The sequence below is a fragment of the Amblyomma mixtum genome, chromosome 10, assembly GCF_055824585.1.
Source record: "Amblyomma mixtum isolate Tamu chromosome 10, ASM5582458v1, whole genome shotgun sequence".
Classification (NCBI taxonomy): domain Eukaryota; kingdom Metazoa; phylum Arthropoda; class Arachnida; order Ixodida; family Ixodidae; genus Amblyomma; species Amblyomma mixtum.
The window spans coordinates 64,923,826-64,932,327 of NC_143021.1; the positions used below are offsets into that span (position 1 = coordinate 64,923,826).

The window sequence follows — 8,502 nt, forward strand, 5'->3', positions numbered from 1 at the left end:
GGACACAATTCTGCAATGCAGTTATGTTTTGTATTGACAAATTTGTTCCGCTCAAGAAAGTCGTTAAACGCAGTGAAAATCCGTGGATTAATCGAGAGATAATTCATGTTAAACGGAAACTTAAAAGACTTAGGAAACAGCACAGGACAGGAACTCCACTGTTTGAGTCATTAAAAAGCAAGATGACAGACAAAGTAAGAGAAGCCAGAAATAGCTTTTTCAAAAACAGGCTTGAAGAGTTCATGAGGTCGGACCCATCAAAGTTCTGGCGCCATTTGAATCCTTCCAGGCACGAAATCACGAAGATAAAAATTGACGAGGTGACTATAACAGACGCTAATGAGATTGCAACACATTTTAACAATTACTTTCAGAGTGTCTTCACGAAGCTAGATGATTTTAAACCTCAGTGTGTTTGTAGTAATGATTATTCTTCTGTTTGTAGTAACGAACTGATAATTAGTCGCGAAGGAGTTTTAGCAATGTTACTTAAACTTAACACAAAAAAATCTTCCGGACCCGATGGTGTTCCGAATTCATTTCTTAAACGCTACGCGGAACAAATATCTCAATACTTAACTGATATGTTTAACTTGTCTTTGACAACAGGTGTTATACCGTCTGATTGGCGTAAGGCTCGAGTTGTCCCTATTCTTAAGAAAGGTGACTGCCAACTAGTTACCAATTATCGCCCTGTTTCATTGACGAACAATTGCTGTAAGTTGTTAGAGCATGCTATTTTTTGTTATATTGTAAAATTTTTAGAGGACCGTAATATTTTGACAGCTTACCAACATGGTTTTAGGAGAGGTATGTCTACTGTTACCCAACTTTTATCTGTAGTGCATGAATTTTCAAGAGTCCTGGATGCTTCCGGACAAACAGACGTCTTATTTTTTGACTTTAGTAAAGCATTTGACAAGGTGCCTCACGGAAAATTATTGTTTAAACTTCAATCGATTGGACTTCCCTCTTTTATAATTCAGTGGGTGCATGCCTATCTTACAGATAGGCAGCAATTTGTAGCAATCCAGGACTCTTGTTCTGACATGCTGCATGTGACTTCAGGGGTTCCTCAAGGCAGTGTCTTGGGACCCCTGTTATTTTTAATCTATGTGAATGACCTAGTGGATATTGTTGAAAAGGATGTAGAGGTGAGGCTGTTTGCCGATGATTGTATAATTTTTAAAGAGGTAGTAAGTGATTCTGACCACTTGTCACTTCAAAAAACTGTGCTAGCAATTGCAGACTGGTGTGAGCGCTGGGGCATGGATATTAACCCAAACAAAACCGTATTATTAAGAATCACAAGAAAAAAAGCACCCAGATTTCACAGTTATATACTTCACAATCATCCCATTTTAGAAGTAGAAAGCTATAAGTACCTCGGAGTAACCCTCACGAACAAACTTACTTGGTCCACTCATATAGCTGACATCTGCTCATCAGCAGTAAAGAAGTTATGGTTTATTAAAAGAAAACTCAGAAACTCTCCCGTGAGTACCAGAATCACTGCATACAAGGCTTGTGTTAGGTCCCGACTTGAATATGCGGCAGCAGTGTGGGACCCGCATAACAAGAAAGACATTGCTCAACTGGAGCGTGTTCAGCGAAAAGCAGTTCGTTTTATTTATGGGAAATATAGAAGGATAGACTCTCCAACTGCATTAATTCGAAAGAGTAATTTACAGTTCTTGGCAATAAGAAGAAAAGTTACCCGTCTAGTACTGCTTCATAATTACATGTCTGGAAATTTGAAGGCAGATCTTCCTGATTGCGTGAAGCTGGCGAGCACTAGGAGAACACGTCATGTACATGAGCAGTCATTAGCACCAATTTTTGCACGAACTAGTGGGTTTAAGAACAGTTTTTTTCCGAACACTGTCGCGGAGTGGAATGGCCTTCCTTCGGGTCTATGTAAGTCTAGAAATTTTGAGAAGGAGCTCAAGAACTTATTGTATGGCTCCTAGTATCTTGTTTGATGACTCTGGATTTGTGTCCTGTTTACTGACTCGCGGTGTTGTAGCTGATGCTCTTTTAGAAATTTTTTTAGTTGTATGCCCCTCCTGCTTGGGCCAACTCTGGCTTGCAGTATACTGAAATAATAATAATAATAATTAGGAATAGCATGTTAATGTCAATTACTGTGAATATTACTGAACCTTCCATTGTGTGGCTGAACTGAACAGCACGTTACAGGTGTTTCTTGATCAAGGAAGCATTGCATTTATTTGTAGTGTTGCGACTGCTTATCCTGTTAGTCAGCAACCTTATCAAACTCACTAGGAGTGTTGTATTTTAGTGCTCATTTAACTGATTGTTGACTCTCCTTGTTCGATTCTGAAAAGTCACTATAACTGTATACCTAGAATCGTTTTCTGATGCAGTTTTCTTGCTGGTGCATTTCACCATAACACGGAGGAGGCTATCTGTTGATTGATGCACACATCTGATGACTAGGAGGCTACATCTTCCTGGTGGTGATGCAGACAAGTAATGACAGGGAGGTTACTTGACGTTGCGGACAAGTGACAGGATGGCACACAAACCATGTCGTTTCAGTATCCTTGCGTTAATGTATGTTTATCAAAATCAGCTCACAGCTTGATATCTAGATCATCGTGCACTCTACATACGTTTAGCACCCTGTTTTCCTTTTAATTTGCTAGTGTTTAAGACAGTGTTAACATTGCTTCACTGTGAGAGATTTTTTGGCTATTCTAGCGAGACAAACAATTATATTATGAGGAACATTAAGTGTAAATATGCATATAAAATGTGTAAATGTGCTGTTATAAAATAGCATACAGCTATGATGCTTGTCAAAGGTAAACATCCACCTCCAGCTACGTTGAACAGATCACATGTCTCCACTAAGTTGCTATACTTCAAGCTTGCTTCAGGGTGCTTTGCAGCCTTCTGTTCGTCAAGAGTTTATTTCGCTGCCACGACTGTACTAGACTGACTGTCATGTGAGGGAGATAAGGAGAATCAGGCATGACTTTTTACTGTCTAAGCGAAGGTGCCGCACAGTGTGTGTTTTTGTGCATGAGCACAGTTTTAAGCATGAAATGCTTTTAGCTCCGTTGTCGGCAGTGTGGTGACGTCACTCCGAGACCGAGAGCCGACATCCGGGCACTGAATTCCACTCATCCGGGCACTGAAAGAAGAACATCCGGGCACCGTAGGAGATTTAACGAGACAACACGAGAGCAAGAGGGGAGCTCCAGGGCGAGAAGGGCTTTTGGCTGAAAAACTGCTTCCGCGCCATCCCCAAGGATGGCTGTGCTGATAGCGCCTGTGCCGCGTGTCATGTGTCTGCGTTATCGGATGCCTGAAACGTTGTCTGTCCGTGACGTCACTTGTCACATGAGTGCTTGCTATATAAAGATGCTGCTTGCGTGAAATAAATGCTTGTTGTTATCGTGCCGGGACCGGGGCCAGTCTCAGTTCCTTCCTGCCCGCTGCCCGGCCGCGTTCGGCGTCCGGCAAGGGCCCTATCGCCACATGGTGTCAGAAGTGGGATCCTCTGGCATATGAGGGGAGTTGCCTTAACTTCGTCAACCGGCGCCTTGTCAGAGGACAAGGCAGTCAAGCCCTTTCACGGCATGTTTGCGGCTCCAGCTCCGCCAAGGTTTGACTTCGACCGGACGTCCGAATGGCCTTCTTGGATCCAACTCTTTGATGACTACCGCTTCGCCTCGGGCCTAAATGAGCGGAGTGAAGAAGCGCAGGTCCGGACTCTACTTTATACGATGGGCAGGCAAGCAAGCGAAATCTTCTCTTCTTTTACCCGAAAAAGAACAGAAGCAATACGAAGTCGTCAAAAAGAAGTTCGACAAGCACTTCGTCGCCGCAAGGAACCTTGTTTATGAGAGCGCGTGCTTTCACCATCGCACTCAAGAATCTGGAGAGTTAGTCGACCAATTCGTTACCGCGTTGCACACGCTGGCGGACCGGTGCTACAAGGAAAAAGAGCGCATGATTCGCGACAGGTTCGTGGTCGGCCTCAGGGATGCTAAGCTCTCTGAGTCGCTTCAAATGGATGCGGATTTGACTCTCGCCAGCGCTTTGGCAAAAACGCACTTAAAGGAGACCGTGCAACGACAGCAGCAGCAACTGCGAGAAACCGACGACGAACCCTTGGTAGCGGCGACCGGCAATCTTGACGTGGTAAGCAAGCAAGGGCAGCCCGGAAAATCTTCAGGACAGCACTCGGGCAGCTCGCCAAAGAAGTGTTCATTTCATTTCATTTATTTACCTTAAAGGCCCCTTTCGGGGTATTACAGAAGGGGTGGGGTAATCAAAAATTGTCATTTTTTTCACGATGAGATATGAAGTGCAATGTTGGCGTTGAAGAGTCATGGGCAGGTGATAGCAGCAGCGGAGTGGGAAAGGCCGTTCCAGTCTGACGCGGCTCGTGGAAAGAAGGAGGTGGAAAAGGTTACGGTACGGGCACGTGGACAAGTAACTTGAAGGGGGTGACCAGTGCGATGTGATATGCGCGGCGGAGGTGCGCAGATGTATGGTTCATGGCCGAGTGAGCTGTAATAAAGTTCAGAAGAGCGTGTTGTCGGGCTAGTTGGTTCTGCATAGTATATAAGTGAGTTCGCAACAACTTGGACAGGACACAGAAAGAAACACACACATTGTATGTGTTTCTTTCTGTGTCCTGTCCAAGTTGGTGCGCAATTCACTTAATACTAAGCTGTAATAAAATTTATGAAAAGCCGCCGCGGTGGCTCAGCGGCTATGGTGCTCGGCTGCTGACCCAAAAGACGCGGGTTCGATCCCGGCCGCGGCGGCTAGAATTTCTTTGGAGGAGAAATTCTGGAGGCCCGTGTACTGTGCGATGTCAGTGCACGTTAAAGAACCCCAGGTGGTCGAAATTTCCGGAGCCCTTCACTACGGCGTCTCTCATAGCCTTAGTCGCTTTGGGACGTTAAACCCCATAAACCAAACCAAACCAAATTTATGAAAAAGAGATAGGATTGCGACGCGACGACGGCAAGAAAGACTTCGTAAGTTGGACAGTGATTTCAGGGATGACACACTGACTTCGAATGAAACGGGCGGCGCGAATTTGCACGGCTTCAAGTGCATCGATTAGATATGCTTGATGGGGGTTACAAATGGTGGATGCATATTCTAGTTTCGGTCTTACCAATGATGTGAAAGAGTAATTTCACCTCTTTTGTTGCATGACGTAAATGGTGCTTCAGATATCCAAGAGTTCTCTTTGCAGATGAAATAACATTAGTAACATGTCCCCGCCAAGTTAAATCATGACACACAGTGGTACCTAAGTATTTATATGAATGAATGTGCTCTATTCGGTTGTTAGAAATTCCATAGGAAAAGGACAGCGGATTAAGTCTGCGGCGAAACGAAATAAGCTTGCATTTGTTAGGGTTAAGTGTCATTAGCCAATCATCGCACCATTTTTCAATGCGGAAGATCATCCTGAAGGGCTTTTTGGTCGGAAGTGTTAGATATTGAGTGGTAGAAACGCAGTCGTCGGCAAATAAACGGATATTGCATGATAGATGTTCTGGCAAGTCATTTATGTACATTAAGAAGAAAAGAGGACCTAAGACCGAGCCCTGGAATGCAAGGTACGCGCCCCAGAGTCCAGTCCTACCGACCAGGGACCCTAGGGTCATGCCCCAACTGCGGTCAAGGAGCGCACCCCAGAGCTTCGTGCCCGGCAAAAGCAGCGAAATGCAACTACTGCGGTTGTTCCGGACATTTTGCAGCTGTCTGTCGGAAAAAGGCTGCACGTGATGGAAATAAGGTACAACTTTCATCTCTCCATATGGACAAGGGGGCGTACTTCGTTGGCGCGGTGAACGGAAAGTGCTGTAATTCTCGTTATGTACAGTTCGTCATTAACGGCACTCCGGTGTTCGCTAAAGTAGATTCCGGTGCCGAAGTTTCCGTTGTGCCCTCAACGTTTCCCGGTTTGCCTACCAGGCTAGAAAAGTGCGACTTAATCCTAACAGGCCCGTAGAATGAGCCACTGAATGTTTTGGGAAAGTTTCATGCCACTATCCAGTGGAAACAAAACACTGTCCAGCAAATCGTGTACGTGGTCTCACGATTGCGCTCCGTACTTTTGGGTCTCCGAGCGCTTGAGGCTCTGGAAGTTATTAAATTCGCGGACTCGGTCAGTAGCGCAACAGCAGTCGAAGCTTCCTACCCGGAACTTTTCAGTGGTCTGGGAGCGATAAAAGGAGAATACAAAATTAGACTAAAGCCGAACTCGATACCTTTTGCAATTCATGTAGCGCGTCGCATAGCCTTATCCTTGCGTGACCGAGTTAAGCAGGAGCTCTCGCGTATGGAGCGAGATGGCGTGATCCGCAAAGTAGATAAACCAAGAGAATGGTATGCAGGAATTGTGCCAGTACTCAAACCATCTGGAGCGGTTCGTATTTGTGTTGACTTGACGCAGTTAAACAAAAGTTTACTTCGCGAGCGCTATGTCATGCCGACAGTGGATGATAGCCTCGGTCTTTTAAGTGGTGCCTCTGTGTTTTCAAAGTTGGACGCCAACTCTGGCTTCTTTCAAATTAAGTTGTCGCCTGAAAGCCAGTAGTTAACTACGTTCATAACGCCAGTTGGGCGATACGGTTTTCAAAGACTGCCGTTTGGAATAACGTCGCACCCGAGATGTTTCAGAAAAAAATGTCGCAAATACTTGAAGGAATCCCAGGCGTGATAAACCTGATGGATGATGATCTCATTTTTGGCAACGACAAGGCTCAACATGACGAGCGCCTGCGTCTAACTTTAGATCGTCTCGCTAGTGCCGGCGTCACGCTAAACAAAGAAAAGTGTTCTTTTGGGGTAACTGAGATAAAATTTCTTGTTTGTGAGCTTAGTAGAGATGGTATCAAGCCCGATCCTGAAAAAGTTACTCCTGAAAAAGCCATGAAAGAACTGGCGACGCCAGCTACGTGTCTGACGTTCGACGGTTGCTCGGTATGGCTAATCACCTGGCAAGATTCATACCAGATTTGGCTTCGAAAACGGCGCCTTTACGTAACTTGCTTTTGGAGGGTTCGGAATGGACGTGGGATCAGCCCAAGAGCAAGCGCTGTTGTACGTCAAAGACGGTATCTCTTCGGCGCGCGTCATGGCCAACTATGATGTAAAGTACCCTACGATTCTTTCCGCTGACGCGTCATCGTTCGGTTTGGGCGCCGTATTGATACAAGTTCAACCAAACAGTGAAAAAAGACCTGCTGCATTTGCTTCACGCTCGTTGACGCCTGCCGAAACCAGATACTCTCAGATTGAGAAGGAAGCGTTGGCAATGACTTGGGCGGCAGAACGTTTCGAAGGCTACGTCAAAGGTCCTGAAATTTTGTTTGAAACCGACCACAAACCACTCGTAACGTTGTTGGGAAAATCACCTTTAGATGTTGGTCCAAACAACTAAACGGCTGATTATAAAAGCTAAGGACCCCTATCTTTCGCTGCTAGCGTACAGGGACACCCCAGGGCCACTGGGAAAAAGCCGTGCAGAGCTTCTGGTGGGCAGGCGGCTACGCACAGCAGTCCCTGTCCCTCCCAAGAGCCTTCTGCCCCGGAGGGTGAGCCTGAAAAAAATTCAGAGATCGCGATGTAACCATCCGACAGCGGCAGCATAGGTACTTCAATAGTCGTCATAGGGCTCTTCAGCTGCCAGTCTTTAAACCAGGAGCGGAAGTATGGGTGACACACTGCAAAGTGAACGCACGAGTCTTGCGTCTTGCACAACGTCCGAGGTCGTATGTAGTTAGAACTTCTACGGGTGTAGTTCTAGAAAGAAACAGGAAATTCCTGGTTCACTTTGTTTCCCAGCAGAATGACTGCGAGGAAGAAGGAGGTACCTATGAGTTTCCGCAGGCATATGATAGTCGGGTAGAAATGGAACGCGAATCTAGTGCATCTAAAAACAAGGCACCTGCCGATCCGTCTAATACTCCCTTGCCACGAACTGACCCTCCTGGATATAGAACGCGGTTTGGCCGTCATGTCCGACCGCCAGACCGATATTGGTTCAGTAACTGACTGTTATTTTGTTTTGAGCATTGGTTGCTTCCATTAAAAAGTGTTCATCCTCTGTTGGCTGCAGTGCTAAGTTTCGTTGCAAATGCCGGTGTATCTTTTCAGAGAAAAGGGGAGAAGTGCTGATAGCGCCTGTGCCGCGTGTCATGTGTCTGCGTTATCGGATGCCTTAAACGTTGTCTGTCCGTGACGTCACTTGTCACATGAGTGCTTGCTACATAAAGATGCTGCTTGCGTGAAATAAAGGCTTGTTATCGTGCCGCGATCGGGGCCAGTCTCAGTTCCTTCCTGCCCGCTGCCCGGCCGCGTTCGGCGTTCGGCGGTCGCAACAATGGCGCTGAGGTCCCACCCACGCATGTAAAAGACCGGCCGCTTGGCCTTCTGACGCGCTTCATATACATACTTGTCAGGCCTGCGTCTTATCGTGTCCGCATACGCTTGTGCATC

The 8,502-nt window shown here is 46.1% G+C and overlaps 1 pseudogene; it reads left to right on the top strand.

Annotated features, from left to right (window-relative positions):
• The first annotated feature begins 3,430 nt into the window (after positions 1-3,430).
• Positions 3,431-7,602, top strand: LOC149325976 (uncharacterized; annotated as a pseudogene).
• Positions 7,603-8,502: the final 900 nt, after the last annotated feature.